An 18,770-nucleotide genomic window follows, 5' to 3' on the forward strand; every position below is an offset into this window, starting at 1 on the left:
AATACAGCCAAAAAAAAATCATATATCAGAGCAAGGCCTCAGAAATGACATAAAAATAAAATTTTACCCTGTGTTTACTGTTATAAAGACACAAACTATTTTTTTTACAGTTGTATTCCCCTTTAAACCTTACACAATTATTTTCATATGCATTGTCTTTTATTTTACATTATTTTATCTTAATCTTCCACTGACTCACAAAGTCAGTAAGAACAAGGATTATTTTACGTTTCAAGAACCTCATGAAGTAGATGAAATAGGTAATTAGTTATCATTGTTCAAAGATAGAGAAACTGAGGCCTAGAGAAGCTGCATCTCACCCAATATCATGTGACCAGCAAAAGGCAAAGTTAATACTGGAATCTAAGACTTTCACAGCCTACGCCTACCAGGCTGTGCCTGAGACCCAGAGACCCAGACATGACTGGTGTTTTAGTCAACTTTTCTGTGCAGTGACCAAATAACTGACAAGCACAACTTAGAAAAGGTTTATTGGAGCTCATGGTTTCATAGATTCCAAAGGTCTCATTCCATGGTTGGCTCTGAGGCAGAGATCATAGAGCACAGCTGCTGTCAGTCATGATGGCCAGAAACAAAAAGCAGGAAGCAGCCTGACCTTGGAGAAGCACAGTCCCTGGTCACCACCTCAAGGGATTCACTCCCTCCAGCTATGTCCCACCTCTGAATATAGATGCATTGCTCACCACATGAGCTATGGGGGACATTTGAAATACAAACTATAACACCTGGTGTCCAGCACTGCGCCATCATTACCATGGGTCCTGGCTACACCACAGTGTAATAATAAAAACAGATCTCTGGGAAGATTCTGCCAGGGAGTTTCACTAATATGCAGCAGCTGGACAAGGTTCCTCATTAATATCTATCAGTGTAATTGTCACATCATTTCACTGGTAGCAGAGACTCAGCTGTAGGGAACCTGGATCCTGGTCTTTCAATAGCTCCAAGACAATCAAAAGTATCTACTGGGCCTCAAGGCATAATGTCTTTGCCCATCAGTATATGCCACAACCAGTCACTCAGCTATGGCCATGCTCTCACAGACTTTTCACAATGATATGTTTTCCCTCAGAGGTTGGCAGCATGTCCCCTGGGAGCCAGCAATCCAAGAGCACTGATACCTTGCCCAGGTAGAATCAAGAGAAGACAGTGTATCTTCTCTGCTATGGCCACAGACAGTATGGGTAAGGTCCTCATGGTCAAGGATAGGGCAAGGGTCTCTCCTCATGAGTTCTCTGGTCATAAAACAACTGAAGAGAGCATTCATCATTTTGAACAACAGGTTCAAAATGGCTGAGGCATGCTGGGCTGCATACCCCACCAAGATCTTTCCACCGAGGATATCAAATAGCTTCAAGTGGCAGAGACGTTCCAAAGGTCTCATTTCAAACTAAAGCTGCATGGTAGAAAAATAAAAGATGGGAAGCAGTCTGAATGATCCACACTGAGCTGTTCCTCGTGCACCTCCCCCAAGCAGAACCCCAGGTTCATTTCTGCTTCTTCCATGGACTTGCTGGTATTAATTCTAGCACCATGGGCTTTAGAGGTCCAGAGCAAAAACTTATCAGTTAAATGCAGCCTCTTTGAACTATGAATCTGACTCTGAAAACTTTGTTCCCCAGGCCCACAATGAGACCCAGTAACCCTCAGCCATTAAACTGATCCACAACCAGGCCGTGCACAGATCACCTGAATGACTAAATACCCAGTGGCCCTCAAGACAAAGACGAACATCCTAGAGATAGAAGGGAAGGAATGCTTGCCCTGGATCATAATCTCAAATTTATATGTGCTTATAGTGACTGGGTTCTAGATATTTTCTATTCCAGGGATTCTCTTTATTCCTATGAAGATAAAGATGATATTGCCATCCAGATTCATGACTTTTTTTTATTTACTTGGACTTGAGTTTGGAAATTTTCATAGTGGTAATAATGATTACCACTCATAGGATTACCATGTGTTACTGATTCCAGATTCACTCTTCTTCTCTTCTCTTCTCTTCTCTTCTCTTCTCTTCTCTTCTCTTCTCTCTCTCTCTCTCTCTCTCTCTCTCTCTCTCTCTCTCACATCATTGTTCTATGATACTGGGGATGAAAACTAGAGGTATTCTACCTCCAAGCTATACACCCCAGCTCTTTTTTTTTTTTTTTTTTTTAAGCAGAGTCTTGCTAGGTTTCTGAGAATCTCATTGCTGATGTTACCCTTGAACCTATGATCCTCCTGTCTCAGCCTCACAAGTACTGGGATTACAGGTATGCAGAACTACACTCAGCTGATTCCAGATTCTCTTATCACAGATATGGGCCAACAGAAGTTCCCCCAAGAAATAGGCAACAACACTGCCTCTCCAAGAAAGAGGCAGGGGAGTCTTCCCTACTGAAAGAAATTTCACAAAGAGAGCTTTCTGTAAAAGATATAAACCAGTCACATTATTTTCTCAGTGAAAGGGCTACAAAGCCTGCCCAGGAGACATTTCAATACTCTTAGAACCAGAGGTGGACATAATTGACTACCTAGATTAGCAAGAGAGAGTAAGAAAACCTAGTGGAAAACACTTGTATTGGCTAACACATGCACAGTCCTGCTAAATTCAGTGAGTGATTTCCAATCATTCCTGGGGGGACACATATCCCTGTTTGCCTGTGTGTGAGCCTTTTTTCCCAACATTTCTATTGACACCACCCCTTTTAAGTCTCTGAAATGTTCTGATTAGGAGCAAAAAGTACATGGTCGCATTGCCTTACTTCCTCCTTCTCCATCATTAGTGTTTGTATTGCCCTGAAGTTTCATTCCTCTCATTTGCTTACTTTATCTTATTTCCATAGCTAGATCCTTGTTTCTTAAATTATAGTACCAGTATCCCCAAGACTATGCTATCATGTCTCAAGGGACACAGGGATTCAAAACATAAATATGGGCTTCTTTGTAAGGTGTAAAATCATATTTAAATATATTCAAATACAAATGCATCATTGAATAGAATGAAACCTACAGAAGAACTTTAAATACGTGATATATTTAAACCTTTAAATAAATTTTGCTCTTAGGAGCTTTCTTCTGTTTTACCCTGGGCCCAAGGTTCCCAAACTATGCTGAGGCATCTCAAGGCACCACTGAAAACTCATAAGACACAATGGGATATTTTAATGTTTGAGAAGAAAAAAACCAGATATTCAATATCTGCAGCACAGTGTGTGAACTATTAGCTCAAGACAGTATCTACTTTAAGTATTAAATTATGCCACATTTCTTTTGATAACATTGTGTGTTTGATAAATTGGGTTTTCAGTAATTGCAGTGGTAAAAATCAAGTACTACTTGAAAATGAATGTGGAAAGAGTAAGCAGTATGCTGAGTCCAAGATTTTAAAGTTTTTTTCAGTGTCCAGGAGGTATATATCCTGTTAATAAGTAATTGTAGTTGTTTTGAAATTAAACTCTGTGTTTCTTGTGGTCACAAAGACATAAGAATTAACTTATTTGATTATAGCCACTTAATTAATGAAATTTTAGGTATTTTTGTTCACCTGAGTGCCTTGAAAAATTAATAAGACACCTTTTGCCATGAACCAAGAAAGTTTGAGAATCTTAGATCAGGAAAAGAACACCTTCACTCTATCCTGCTATTAATGGAAAATTTGGAAAAGTTGAATACTAGATAATAATAACCTTAAAGACAGAGAATGTGTGTTTTTTCCTCAGAGCTTCCATAATGTCTAGAAGGTTTTTAAATCTATAGTTATTTAATCAATTTTTGTTATTTGTTTATTCTTTATCTTTTCTTGGCACAAAAATTCTTAACAGAAAGATTACCACCCAAACCCAACAAGGTATAAAAAGATAATGTATTATGATAAAAAAGCAAAAGTAAGTGATTGTTATTTCTTGTTTCTAATGTTTATCCTAAAATTAATTCTTACTTATGAACTTATAATTCTGAGGGATTATGAACTCAATAAAATTGAGATTGGACAAATAAGAAAAAGGTTGATTCTTTGAAAAAAATCAGTAAGCCTCATAAACTTATGATTATAGTAATAAAAAAGACAGGGAGGACACAAATTGCCAACATTAAAATGAAAGAAGAGACATTATACAATTCCTAAAAAGTGTTAAAAGGATAATGAGACAATATAATAAGTGACAAATTTGGCAACTTGGCTGAAATTGTCACATTTTTAAAAATAAAACTTTTGAAACTGATCCATGAAAAAAAAACCAGAAAACTTAAACAGTACTTTACTACTTAAGGAAGGGGAATTTTTAATTATAAACTTTATTAAAACATACATTTTGCCAGGCGTGGTGGTGCACGTTTGTAATCCCTGCGCTTGGGAGGTGGACATAGGAGGATCACGCAGGTTCAAAGCCAGCCACACTGGCTTAAGAAACCCTGTTTCCAAAAATAAAAAAGTATAAAATAAATCTGGGAGTGTAGCCTGGAGGTAGAAGGGCGTCTAGGAACCCCAGTACCGCCAAAAAAATAATAATACAATTTTTAAAATACAGACTCAGTTGCCTTTACTGGTCAGTTCTACCAAACATTCAAGGAATAGCTAATTCAAAAATTATTACACAAACTATTACTATAATACAAATATTATTACACAAATTATTTCAGAAAGTAGAGGTATAGGAAATAGTTTGCAACTTACGTTATGAAGCCAGTATTACTCTCATACTGAAGCCAGACAAAGAAATCCTAAGAAAACTACAGATGATTGTATCTCATGAACATAGGCGCAAAAACTCTTAACCAAAGGATTACCCACCAAACCCAACAACATATAAAAATGATAATGTATCATGAAAAAAGCAAAAACAAGTGATTTCTCAATATACAAGAAAGGCATTGGACAAATTCATAACCCCATTTTTGATAAGAAATTTGAGCAAGCTAAGAATAACAAGGGATTTGCTAGTCTAATAAGAACATCTTTAAGATAAAGTCAGACAAAAAACAACAACAAAAGACTACAGCTAATATTTATAATGGTAACGGCCTCAATGTTTTGCACATTGAGAAAAATTAGAAATGCTTTAGATATTGAGAAATATTAAGAAAGATATAAGAATATTTATTCTCAAAATTTGTATACAGTATTGTATTAAAAGTCCTAGCTAGTGCAATAAAGCAAGAAAAAAAAGGCTTAGAGATTGTAAAAGAAGCAAAATAGTTTTATTTGCAGATAACATATATTGCAGATAACATATTTATAAATAATGAATACACTTAAGGAAATCTAAAACTATTAGAAACAGTGCATTTGGCAAGGACACAGGATTCAAAGTCAATGTACAAAAATCAATTGGGTTTCTATATACTGTGAGTGAACAATTTAGAAATAAGATTTAAAAGCAACTCCCTCAACAAGAGTGTCATAAAATATTTAGAAATTATCTTAACAAAGATTTGCAAGACTTGCACACTGAAAACTATAAAACTTTGCCAAAGGAAATTAAAGATATACATAAAGAAAGACAGGTCATGTTCATGGATTGGAAAATGCAATATATTTAAGATTTCATTTCTCTTAAAAGTGATTTATAGATTAAAAGCAGTCGCAACTAAAATCATTGTGAGTATTCAAAAAGAAATGGATGAGGAAACTCTAAAATATACATCAAATAGCAAAAGACTTAGAATAGCCAAGACAATTATGCAAAAGAGGAACAGGGTTAGACAGTTGCACTACCTAATTTCTACACTTCTCACAAAGCCTCTACTATTGATGTAGCTATAAAGATATAACCCAATGAAACAGAATATAATACAAAAATAAACTCTTCATTCATGGTCAATGTATTATTGAAAAAGGTATCGATGTAAGTCTATGAAAAAAAGAATAGTTTATTTTCACAAGTTATGTTAGAAATTGAATATCCATATGGGAAAAAAATCACCTTGGACTTCAAATGTTACACAAAAATTAACTAAAAATATGCCACAGACTAAATACAAGTAGGAGGAAAATATATTTGGTACATCAGGTTAAACAAATATATCTGTAGAATACACACACACACACACACACACACACACACACACACACTCACACTCCAAACCATAAAAGGAAAAATTGGCAAATTGAATTTCATAAAAATCAAAAACAAACTTTTCTCTTCAAAAGACATTTTTAAGAAAATTAAAAGCTAAGTTGCAGGTTAGAAAAATAAAGAATACTGACAATTTAAAAGAAAAAATGTAGCACAATCTTTAAAAAAAGATGGAAGATTTGGACATTTCAAAATGTTATGTGAATGCCGGGCGTGGTGGTGCACGCTTGTAATCCCCGTACTTGGGAGGCAGAGACAGGAGGATCGCGCAGGTTCAAAACCAGCAGCGCTGGCTTAGGAGACCCTGTTTCCAAATAATATATATATAAAATAGGTTTGGGAGTGTAGCCCAGAGGTAGAAGGGTTTCCAGGAACCCCAGTACCACCATAAAAAAAATGTTATGTGAATGAGTTAATATTAGGGTCAGGCCTCTTGATGAGGAAGTGAGTGATCTTTCTGGCCAAAATTCATCAGACACCTCATGGAGGAGTCCCTGTTTGTTCCTCAGCAACGGTGAGACTGATCAGAGAAGTTCACTAGTGACCATCTCGGCCCCACCCTTAGTAGAACCTTTGACTTCAAATGTGCTTCTGACTGACTTTGGAAAAACTCATTCCCTGGGATCGCAATGTCTCTCAGTTCTATAAAAACCTTTTCTGAACATATATTGTATTAAGCACAACTTCACAGGCCCTTGAAATTTTTCATCAATTTTTCATTTCCTTTTGTTACAGCATTTAAATTTTCCAAACTACTATTTAAAAAAATAATCTGAATCACAACCTGATGAAACCTAAACTAGATAAATTATCCCTATTTCCAGACCACTCCCCACTCTTCCATTAGTATGTATGTTTCATGAGGGCAAGGATTTCATTGGAATATCTCCAGCACCTAGCACCTAGCCTCCTAAGTCCATACTTAGTAGACTGAATTATTTTACTCTAAGATCATTCTGGGAGAACCAAGATATATGGTTGTCTTAATTATAACACTTGATACATTTTCTAGCATTCTCCAAATCTTCACTCAGACCCACTATTTTAACAGGGAATAAAATTGTTAAGATGTAAGTTTGACAGTTTTATCATAGATCAAATGGCTTACACATATTAGAAACTAATTTTTATAGTAATAATGTCAAGCTCGTTTATAATCTTATACAGACCCATTTTCATATATAAACTGATATAATCCTTATATCATCTCTAGAAGAGAAATATTATTAATATCCCCAATTCTGAAGGTGAGAAAATTGAGTCACGGGGAGTTTTAATCATTTGCCCAAAGTGATTTGGATTTAAACTCAAGATTGGACTCTAGAATCTATGTTTTTAACCACTATACCCTATTCAACTTTTAATATGTCTACAAATTGTCTGGATAGAGATGGTTTTTAAAGGCAGATTCTAATTAAGCAGGCCTAAGATTCTGTTAAGCTTCCAGGTGCCACTGCTGGTCTGAAGATCACACTTTAACAAGGCACTCCACGAAACTCCTCTCTCATAAAGATCCAATCTGGTAGGCAGCCCAGGGTGTGCAGGATGCTTCTGTGCTACAAGATGATCCAGAGATCTAACAGCCTTCTTTCTTTTTGTCATGCACTAGGGATTGCCCTAATCCATGTAGTCAGTAATGAACCATTGCCAGGTCTGTATTCCAGTCCTTGGGAAGGAGGAAAGAGAAAGTGAAGATAAGCAGCTCCCATGTTAGGGTATGATCAGAAGTTACACATCCCTTCTGTGCAGTGACCATTAGCCGGACTTGGTCATGAGATCTTACTACTAGAAAGAAGGATGAGAAATGTAGTCTCCAACTAGACCCCCCACTCAGTTAAAACTCAGGAAGTTCTGTGACTAAAGTAACAATTTTGAAGGAAAGAATAAAAACTGGCAACACAACTCTGAGTCTCTGCCACAGTAGATTTGAAAGCCTTTGCCTGCCTCATCGAATGTCTTGTTCCATCTTTCCTCTTAGTATGATCACATACATTTCCCTCTCTCTTTTTGTCCTGTACATAGATTCCTTTGTGTCAAGGAAAATGCATTTTACTACTGAGTCCCTTCTTTAATTTGATTCCTCCACAGTTCAGATTAAATGAAAAGGAACAGTTAAATTTATATAGCCTAAAGGTTCATAGCTTAAGATGATAAATAATAAACACAGTAAACTTTTGAGAGCCACTCCATCTATACCTAGATGAGTAGGGTGGTCCCTCTTCTATTCCATCGGTAGCTGATCCTTGAGAATATCCAATGAAGCTGGAAATACTATTCTAAGATTTATTTTGCTTAAATGCTACTTTTTTTCTCACTAACTGGAAATGTTGACAAGCAGCTTTTGTTTTCTTATCTCTATTACAACCAGAGAGGTCCCTGGAGAAAATATTGTGAAAGTAATGCATTCTACATAGATGCTATTTGAATCAAATTTGGGCAAAGACTGGGAGACTGACTTCATTTTTATTGGAACATCTTGGCCTAAACCTAGCAACTCAGGGACATTTGGATTAGACAACTCACACAACACACTTATCCTTCTAGCAGTCACGGGTGAGTTGGCTGGAAGTAAAGAATGCAGTGAGGAACCGTGGTCACTTAATACATCCAGTCACTTGTGCAGGTTAAAAGAAAGGGCTTAGGAGCCCTGTATCTCACTTCTGGAGCTTGGTATTTGTAAAGAATTTTATCGTCACACTTGGGAAATATGTTTGGGAAGATTGCTCTGTGTATGCACTTTTGAGTTAAACACAAAAGCAAAAAATAGCCAAAAAGGAAAAAGAGAAGGAAGCTGAGATGAAGCAGCAACTATTATTGCTTGTGGCCTGGCACCAAAGCCTGTGAGCTTTGGGCTTCTGGAATAGATCAGTCTACAAAATCTACCCAGCAAAGTTTATTGAAATAAATTGTACCAATTCTTCTCTCCCCCCTCCTCTTTCCTTTTTGGCAGCAAAAGTGTAGGCTCTCTTTTGTATGGACCTGAGAGTTATTTCTAATAACTTTGGTTTTCAAAAGATGGCACCCATCTGTATCTTGACAGAGGTTGTAGCTATTGAATGGGCCTTGGCAGACAGCATGGCCAATCCATTTGTTTTAGCTTTCTCAATAATCAGTGAGTATCACTGCAGGCTCGGTTGGTCTGGCTGATTGATTGTAAAGACAGCCAAAATGAACAGCTCGGCCATCTCGCAGTCTGATTTCCCCGCCATGTATTGACCCAGTCCAAGTTACATATGTTATAGTATTTGCAAAGCTGTCACTGTTATAAAACACTTACTGGGAGCTTGCTATTGACAGGGGCTTTATGAGAACCCATTAAAATTAGAAACCTGCTATCCCTGGCCTGTTTGAGTTTTGAAAATGTTTTTGTGTTGGGAGAAGGAAACAATTTATTAGGTATCTACACATTCACACGACATAAACAAGGAGAAAGCAATTTTTCTGAAAATTCCCCTAGATGTGATTAACTAGGAGTGAACGCAGATACAGAACAACCTTCTGCATGAGTGTGTGTGTGTGTGTGTGTGTGTGTGTGTGTGTTGTTTTTAATCTGCTTTTATTTCTTTATTTTTATAAATCTCGTAATGTGTGGAGTGGAGATCAAACCCCAGGGCCCTTTCTTATACTAGAAAAGGAAGTGCTGGCATCTGCTGGTTAGGGTGAGGACTGTTCTCGAGCACCCGTGGTCTCATTAACTCAGGAGATGACCTGGTCTGTCTGGAAATTGTCTGCATTTCAGGCCCTTTGGATGATTTACGGTTAGAGCAAAATGGGTCGTTTGAAATTGTGGAGCCAGCGGTTTGCTTTCATTCATCTTTAAAGCCTTCAGTTGAATTCAGGATAGATCAGAGAGCTCTCTCATTGCACTAAATAAACTTCTAACGATACTGATCAAGCTCCTCGGATGGGACACTATGGGAATGCGGGAAACGCAAGGCCCATTAAATCACTGAGCACACTTAGTTGAAATTATGAGACTCTGGTCACCCGTGGTTAAATGAAGAGCAGAGGTTTAATGAGTTTACCAGGTTAAAAATGAGCCAGTGTCAGGCAGGAATCAGACTCATTAATTAGGGCTCCACTTAAACTATTGAACAGTTTTACTTAACAGCAGTACTCAAGGGAAGGGGATGTCAGTGATGGGGAATGGCTGCCTTTGCTTGTGGCCAATTATGAACCACTAAATGAGGGTTAAGAGGGGGCAGAGGACAGCAAGCAGACAGTCTTGACCAATTTTTATCACTGACCACAATGAACTTGAAAATCCAGAGTCCTAGCAGTTTTACTTTGGAACTGATGGGAATTTGGGGGTGACAATCTTCTCTACTCCATTTGAGGTGATTCCCAGACCAAAGACAATCCCAGAAGTGCCAGGCTATTTCCAACGCTACCACTGGTATGGAATAGGAATTTGGCAGTCTCCTTTGGAAAAGATGGGCTTTCCTTGATGCCCAAGTCCCTGAGGGACTTAGTAGTAAAATCAGCCTATTCATTCAGTAATGGGAAGAAACTTCCATTTCAATTACCAGCAGAGAGTTGAGCATTGGAACTCAGGGGGCTGGCTTTGGAAAAATTCTGGCTCTGCATCTTGTTGTGAAATCCTTGAGTCTCCATTTTTTTCATCTCTAACATAAGGGTAATAATTCCATAGGATGTTGTGGGAATTTGTGTGTGTTATGGGAGTGTCTGGCACTAACTAAACATTCCACAAAATGAAGGTGATAGCTGGGTCCACTCTCCATAGAAAAGGGCAACTCACCCCTCTCCACTTCTAGTTTCATCTCTGTGTATAAGTAAACATAGCAAAGAAGAGGGAAATGAGAGAGGGGGTGGGGGAGGGAGGGAGAGAGAGAGGGAGAGGGAGAGCGCGAGTGAGAGCGAGCAAGCTTTGGGGAACTTTGTCTGGTGAACAGATGCTGGGACTAGGTAATTGCTCTCACATGAGGGCAGCTCATTTTTGTAGACTGTAGTCTGTCTGTCTGTCTGTCTGTCTGTCTGTCTCTCTCTCTCTCTCTCTCTCTCTCTCTCTCTCTCTCTCTTTCACTCTTCTTTCTTTCTGTCTCCTCTCCCCTCCCTTCCCATCTCTTTTTCTTATTTCTCTCTACCTACCTGTGTGCTAGAAGTTCTTCACCCTGTTAACATGTTTTTTATAAAGCAAATGCATCTTGTCCCCGATTCACAAAAATTGCAGATAAAATGGCCCTGGCAAAGTCTGTAGTATAATGTCTTTTTGTTCATGACAATTCAATGCCACGTTGAACATGTTAGTCATCTGGTTTGGGTATCTTGATCCTTTAATTCAAAGAAAAGCAGCTGATTTAGATGTATATGATCAGTCATGTTTTGTATGCACAAATGGATTTGTATGAAGCAAGATCAGTTAATCCAGATTAGAGAGAGATTACTAAGGGGACCTATAAAGATGCCACAAGCAGAAATTAGGCCATCTTTTCCTTCAAATGGGAATCTGTTTCCTTAAGCCCAGCAATTCAGAATGGCCTTTTTTCCCTGTGAATATCAGCTGTCTATATAGTCTTCCATGTACATCCCTATGAACAGATTCATGAGGACAAATATAAGTAAAATGAAGCTTCTAGGTTTCAATTCACCTCCAGCCTCTTGGTACCTGATGTCACAATACCAAGGAACTCTAACGTTTCAGAAAGGCACTGTCTCATACGAGATTTCAAAGGGATATGACTTATGGAAAATCATAGTTCTGTCTTGAAGTACATTCCTACAAATGGGAAGAAGATAATATTATGAACTTAAAGTTCTTTCTAACCTATATTAATCAATGATTTCTAAGTTGTGCTTTTTTTTTTCGGTATTAAGGATGGAACCCAGGGGCATTCTACCTCCAAGTGACACCCCCAGCCCTAATTTTTTATTCTTTTTTTTTTGTGGTACTGGGGTTCCTGGAAGCCCTTCTATCTCCAGGCTAGACTCCCAGATCTATTTTATATTTTTGAAATGGAGTCTCTTAAGCCAGGACGGCTGGCTTCGAACCTGCACGATCCTCCTGTCTCTGCCTCCCAAGCACGGGGATTACAAGCGTGCGCCACCACACCCAGCTATTCTTTATTTTTGAAACAGGGTCTCACTGAGTTGTAAGGGGCCTCACTAAGTAGCTGAGAATGTCCATGAAGTGCAACCCTCCGGTCTCCACCTCCTGAATGCTGAGATTACAAGCATGCGCCACCACGCCGCACCAGCTGTGCTTGTTTTGATAAGTCAAATTCTTTCCTTCTATATTTCTTCTTTATTTTATATATGTTGTTAAAATTGTTAGGAAAACAAGGTGCTAGGCATGGTGGTGCACACTTGTAATCCCAGCATTTGGGAGGCTGAGACACAAGGATCGTGGTTCGCGAACAGCCTTAGCTGCTACTTCGGCCCTTTGCAACTCAGTGAGACCTTGTTTCAAAATATAGAATAAAATATAGGGCTGGGAGTGTAACTCAAGAGGTAGAATAACCCTAGATTCTATCCCAGTACCACAAAAAAAATTGGGAAAAACAAAGTTTTGTAATAAAGTTCCTTAAATAGAGAGTTTTTTAAATAAAAATATTTGTATTGTCAATTCATAGCTTGGTATCTTAAAAACTTCAACCTATTTTGGATGAATGAATGAAGGGTTAAGTTGTAGTAGCTTTCAAATATCAATGACTAGAATGAGCTAATTTTTTAAATAAAAAATAAAAATAGTATTTTTCTTATTTGAGATGCCTATAGAACTGTAGACTGAAAATAAGACCATTGTATGTATTGAGTTAGCCAGAATATATATCACACCATATATCAGCAGAAAATTATCTGTGAAGTGTTATTCTATTTAATTTCAGAGAAGAGGCACAAATGCATTCTTGAACTTTCAGTATTACACTTACTGCCAACTAATAAGTGTGTTTCAGGCAGTTTCAGGGTTCAAAAGCACTGTGTATATCATAAAACAATAAAGATATGAATATAACTATAGTGAAAAAGAGAAGTAATGAAAAGGGATCTAAGAAATAAAATGAAAATAAATAGTTCTTCCAACTTTCCTCCAGGGAACAGGTTATGAAAGAGTGCTAGACTAGCAGATCCTGGAATAAAATTATTCCAGGGTAGAAAGTAATTAGGAGAGAGTACATGAAAGCCCAGGTTTAATTGTTCTTTTTAATACAGTGAAAGAAGGCATTCATCACACAACTTTAAGTGAGTGTCCCATTAATGGAGTATTCCCCCAATGGAATACTATAAATTAATATTTTTATATGTCCTGTAATTATTTTGTGAGTAGCACATTTGTAGTGCATTGTACTTAGGGGTATGTGTTAAAAACATTAATCAAGTAAATGCCATCATTTAAAATACAGTCTTTGCTAATATCACACTTAAACATTTCTTTATTTTTAATAACCCAAGACTCTCATGCAGACAACTGATGATTTCTTCAGCTTCTGCAAGGATCTATTTCTAGTTTTAAGCCACTTCCTGATAATTGATTTCTAGGTTTCTCTAGAAAGCTCACTTGGGGTCATTCTTTGGATGTGACCAGAGGATAAGACAGTAAATTTTGTTTGTAACTTCAAAGTTTCTACTGGCTTATCAGTTCCTATGGGCTACAGCGTAAACATCCAGGGCATTCCTTCCCTGTTTATGGCCAAATGGGTTTCACCTTCTTTTACACGTAAAATCTTCTTGTGAGTACATAAAGATTTTGCGAGGCAGATGATCTCTTCCTGGACACAGTGCATCCTGGACATAAAAAGTGGCTTTAAGACACTTTCGGAGAGCTGGTGATAAATACCATCTAACTTCTAAGTACTCAACTGACAAGCCAATTGTACTAGCTAGGTTCAATTAAAAACACAATCCATTCTGGGCATCGTGGTATGTGCCTGTTTTCTGGAAGGTGAGACAGGAAGGTCACAGATTTAGTTTCAGCAGCTTAGCAAGATCCTCAACAATTAATGAGACCCTGTTTCAAACTAAAAAGAGTTGGGGTATATTTCACCCCTGGGTTCAATCCCAGCACCAGACAAACAAACAAACATCATGATGTGCTCTTTTACCAAGTTATTCTGTCATTTTTTCCGCCTAAGCAATTTCTATATTCTTTTGGAGTTGGTATACACAATTCTGAGCCCTGGATTATGATCCAAGATGCAATTTCTTTTCAAATTCAAAGAAGTTGTAATTTTTTATCACCTGGATATAAATCTGGAATCAGCTGCTGACTATCCATGTCATGTGTGGGCTCGTTACCTGACCTCCCTGCACCTCAGTTTTATCCTCTGTAAAATGGCTATAACGGGACCTATATCTTTGAGATATATGAGGAGGATCATGAATTAATATTCGTAATGTGCTTAGCAAGGACTCAGCCACTTACAAATGCACCATCAGAGTTTACTATTATTTCTTCTACAGTTCTGCCACTAAACATCACTGAACACGATATTTACTTTTACTGAGTCTCAGTTTCTCAGAGGGTTTGCAAAATGAGATAAAATATGCATAAGGACGGAAAAACTATTCAGGGATTTGTGAAGGCTTGCAGAATGCCAACCAGAGTGAAGAGTAGAAGTAGTTTTTAAAAATAGAGTAATATTTTAGGCCCCTACAGAATTATTCTTTGTCCAAAGTCCCTACATTTTTATACTTTATCTTTTGAGGAAAATCCTTATTATACACACAAGTATATTATAGGTTTGCACACAAATATACACAAACACAAACAAAGTATCCTTGGGAAGATTAAATTTCCTAGTAATGACTCCTTGTTAGTAGCTTCTTGTATTTTAATGGAATAGAAACAGACCTTTGTCTGGCAGCTGAATTCATTGACTATCTTGTTAATAACTCTAATAATTTTTATTTAAAAAGTATTCATTGTGTGCTTTTAGTAAATATGAAATTATAAATGCTATATGATGGGAATTTAGCCAGATGTGTGTTTAGAAGAGGTGAAGCTATCCCTTACTCCTACAGTACAGCTCTCTTTTACACATAGACACACATGTCTACACAGATATGCACTCTTGGTCTTCTACAAAGACTAACTAATAAATAAATCCTGTGGCTTTCTAAAGTAGGTGTATTTAGGGGAGAAGAGGAACTTGAACATCCAATGTTTCTATACTAACACAATGCCTAAAGCAGGCTTTGAGAAAGAGAGAAACAGGGCCAGACCAAATGGAGGCTTTATGGGGCTCTGCTGCCAAGTCTGGAGCATGCTCATCAGAGCTGAAGATGCTGATGAATTGGAAAATCAGAGAAGAAGGCTTCAAGTTTCAGTCTCAAGGGATGGGTTGGTCTCCAAGATTTATTTTCAGATCTCTTTTATTTGACTCTGCTGTATAGTTAAACTTGGGTGGGCAGAATTCTCCCCATTCCAGGGACCCTGTATAGACTGTGGTAGGATTTTATGGGGCTGATACTCTGTTCTTTTTGAAGGACCATTTATACCCAGTGTCTTTCCTCCTCTCAGCCAGTGTACATAAGTCTCTAAATCTTCCTCCCCCACCTTTGAAAATTTATGGCAGCTTTCAGCCAGGCTTGGCTTAAAGCCATTGACCTCTGTGGCCTGCGTTATTGACCAGAACACAGCATCTTCTGCCCACATAATATATGTCTCTTTATCTCCCTGAAAGGAAAGGAAATGACTCTTGGAATGGCCAGGAACACAATAAAAATTAGAGAGGCTTTCCCATTTTTTTGTTGTTGTTGTCAGTGGCATTTGGCTAGAGAAAGAGCCACACTGGGAGCGGCCTGCACGTTACAGTGTGTTTTGAACTGCGGGTCGAGTTGAGGAGCACCTATGGGAACAGGCACTGTAGGCAAGAAGGCCCATCCCAAATAAAATCATGCTGTGCAGTTTCTCACCTTTAGCGCAGGTGAATGAATGACCTACACTACTCATACAGGAAGCCTGCAGAGACTCTCCTGAAAACATGGTAGTATTCACACCATCACACGTGCTTTGGGGTGGGTATCAGGGTGAGGGTTACTGTCTCAGAAAAACTGGAGTCTACAGAGACATGTGCACTCCTCTGGCTTACACTCCTAAATGTATAATAAGGATATTGACACCCATAAGACTATACAACTTCTGCAAGGTCTCAGAGTAAATAGGTGCTAGAAATGGAGCCCACCTCTAAGCCAAGGAACAAAGCATAGTAAAGCCTCAAAAACTCAGTCAGCTTTGTCCTTAAAAGTACTCAGCAACTATTAGTTCTGGGCAAAATATCATGTAGCCAGGCTTTTGTGTAGCAATGGGCAAAAGCTTCTGGCATTCCCCTGTTCAGTGATTAGTCCCTAAATCCCTTACTCGAGAGGTACCCGAGGCCTCTTGCTACCACATTCAGACAGGCTCTGGGTACAGCTCAGAAAAGTAAGCCTCAAGGAAAATAATTTAAACTCCGGCACTTAAAGGTTTGTAGCCTTGGACAAGCTTCTTATTCTCTCTACCTTTGCTCCCCTGTGGGTACAAGGAGAATGAGGGCCTCGGTCAGCCCATGGTATCTTGAGAAGTGAGAGGCCCACATAGGCAAGTGTTCCATCAATTGAAGTGCTCTTGTCTCCGCCTAGGGTGGAGAAAAGACATGTGCTGTTGCAAAACACTCTACACGAGTCGGAGCGTTTATCTGAGTGTGCCAGGACTTTCTAGAGAAAAGCTTTGGCAGAAGTCATGAATTTTTAGCAAAGCCATAATTCACTAAGGGCTGGCAGCCTATGTTCTACCTAAGCTCTTAGTTCTCAGGTGGAGTCAAGCTCCTAGGTGGCGCCATTACTCTTTGTGGAACACCAGGCTATGAAGATAACACTCAGTTCTGTTACATAAATGGAAGTCCAAAAACCAGGTTATTTAGAAGACCACAGATGCTGCCTACCTGTTTATCTACATGCCTGCCATAAGCAGTCATGTCCATGAAGAAAAAAAAATAACTAACTAGACACAGAAGATTTCTTGGGAAGTTTTTCATTTTCCATCACAATTTGTTCATTGTTTGTTTGTAAGAGTTTGTTTTGTTTTGATTTGTAAGTCTCAAGGAAATATGCTGTAACAAATACCCAGCTTTAGATAAAACTAGGGAGAAAGGCTTACAATAATAAAATTCTATCTGGTACCTCTTTTCTGGAAACATGAAAAACATACACGTCGTTAAATTTTAGTGTTAAAACATCTCAATCCAACTTGTGATTAATTAATTACAGTTATAATTATAATTATAATAAATTGTTTCAAGGTAGAACAACTGAGAGCCACTGTACTAGAGGTTTAACAGCTGGGAAAGTCATATTTCCTAGTTGTCTAAGTGTTAAAGAGAACAACAGACTTGTAGACAGGCGACTTTTAATGTCTTCCCTACCAAGAATATTAAAATAATATGAAACTAGCCAGGCATAGTGGCACATACCTGAAATCCTAGTACTTGGGAGGCTTAAAAACTAATGTCACAGGTTCAAAGCCAATCTCAGCAACTAAGCGAGGTCCCTCAGCAACTTAGTGAAACCCTGTCTCAAAATAAAAATAAAATAGGGCTGGGGGTGTAGTTCAGAGGTAGAATGCCCCTGGGTTCAACCTCTAGTACCAAAAATAAATAAAGCTATTTCAGGGTATGTAGTTAATTCTTTAATTTAGGATATTTTAATAAGCCATAATTTATCTCTCATGAAACTGAAATGTCTAACTCTTGAGAAGTTAATAAAAGCCTTAAAACTGTGCCTATATGAATCAAACAGGATCTGAAAATATTTGCATGTTATTTGAATCTCTTTTGGTTTTCCATATTTTTCTTTTGGGAAGTAGTGTGTGAAGGAGCCTAATGAGTCAACCTTTAAAGTTGACTATCATATTTTTAAAAAAATATCTAATAAAAGGCACTGACTCAGTAACATAAGTATGTACAAAAATAATGGGTATGTACAATTTTAAAAAAGACTTTTGCAAAATATCTAATTATATGGAAACATAAACACTATGTATTAAGGGGAATAAGAGTTTAAGAACAATATTATTTCATTTTAAATCTTTATAAATGCATAAAAAATCACTAAATGCTATTAAGAATTTTTCTATTTTCATCTCACATATTTTCAATTTTAATGACCATATCGCTTTTGTAATAAGGAAACCATAACTGTTAGTGTAAAACTAAATCTGAGTTTCTGTGTAATGTTGCTTAATTTTTGAGGTACCAGAAAAGTAATATTTCACCTAGAAGGCTATTCCTACAATATGCATAGTGAAGATTGCATAATAGCCGAAAGATAGGCCCAGGAAATATGGGTATACATCATTGTATTTATAATAACACTTTGTGTTTATATAAATACAAATATAAAATATCTCTCAATTTGATTAGCTGTTAGAGTACATGGATTTCTTTCAATTGACAATATTGATTATAAACTAGGTTTTCATTACAAAGTGTGGTTTTGAGTTCGTTGGCACCTAATAATCTCAATAGCTTAGCTGAGGGAAATTCTATTTTAATTTTCAAAAATTAAAAAGTAACACTCCTGTTATTATACAACTAAATCTACTTTTCTGAATAGTCTGAAATCTAGCCCTAGGTCCATCAGGGATTTGAGTTTCCATGGACTTATCTATTTTACTTGCACTATTTTACAGCAGTCTGAGTTGACAATCATTCTAAGAGAGGGAGAAAGAAAACGTGAAAACCCTTATTCTGCACA

Source organism: Muscardinus avellanarius, assembly GCF_963383645.1.
Source record: "Muscardinus avellanarius genome assembly, chromosome: 13".
Classification (NCBI taxonomy): Eukaryota; Metazoa; Chordata; class Mammalia; order Rodentia; family Gliridae; genus Muscardinus; species Muscardinus avellanarius.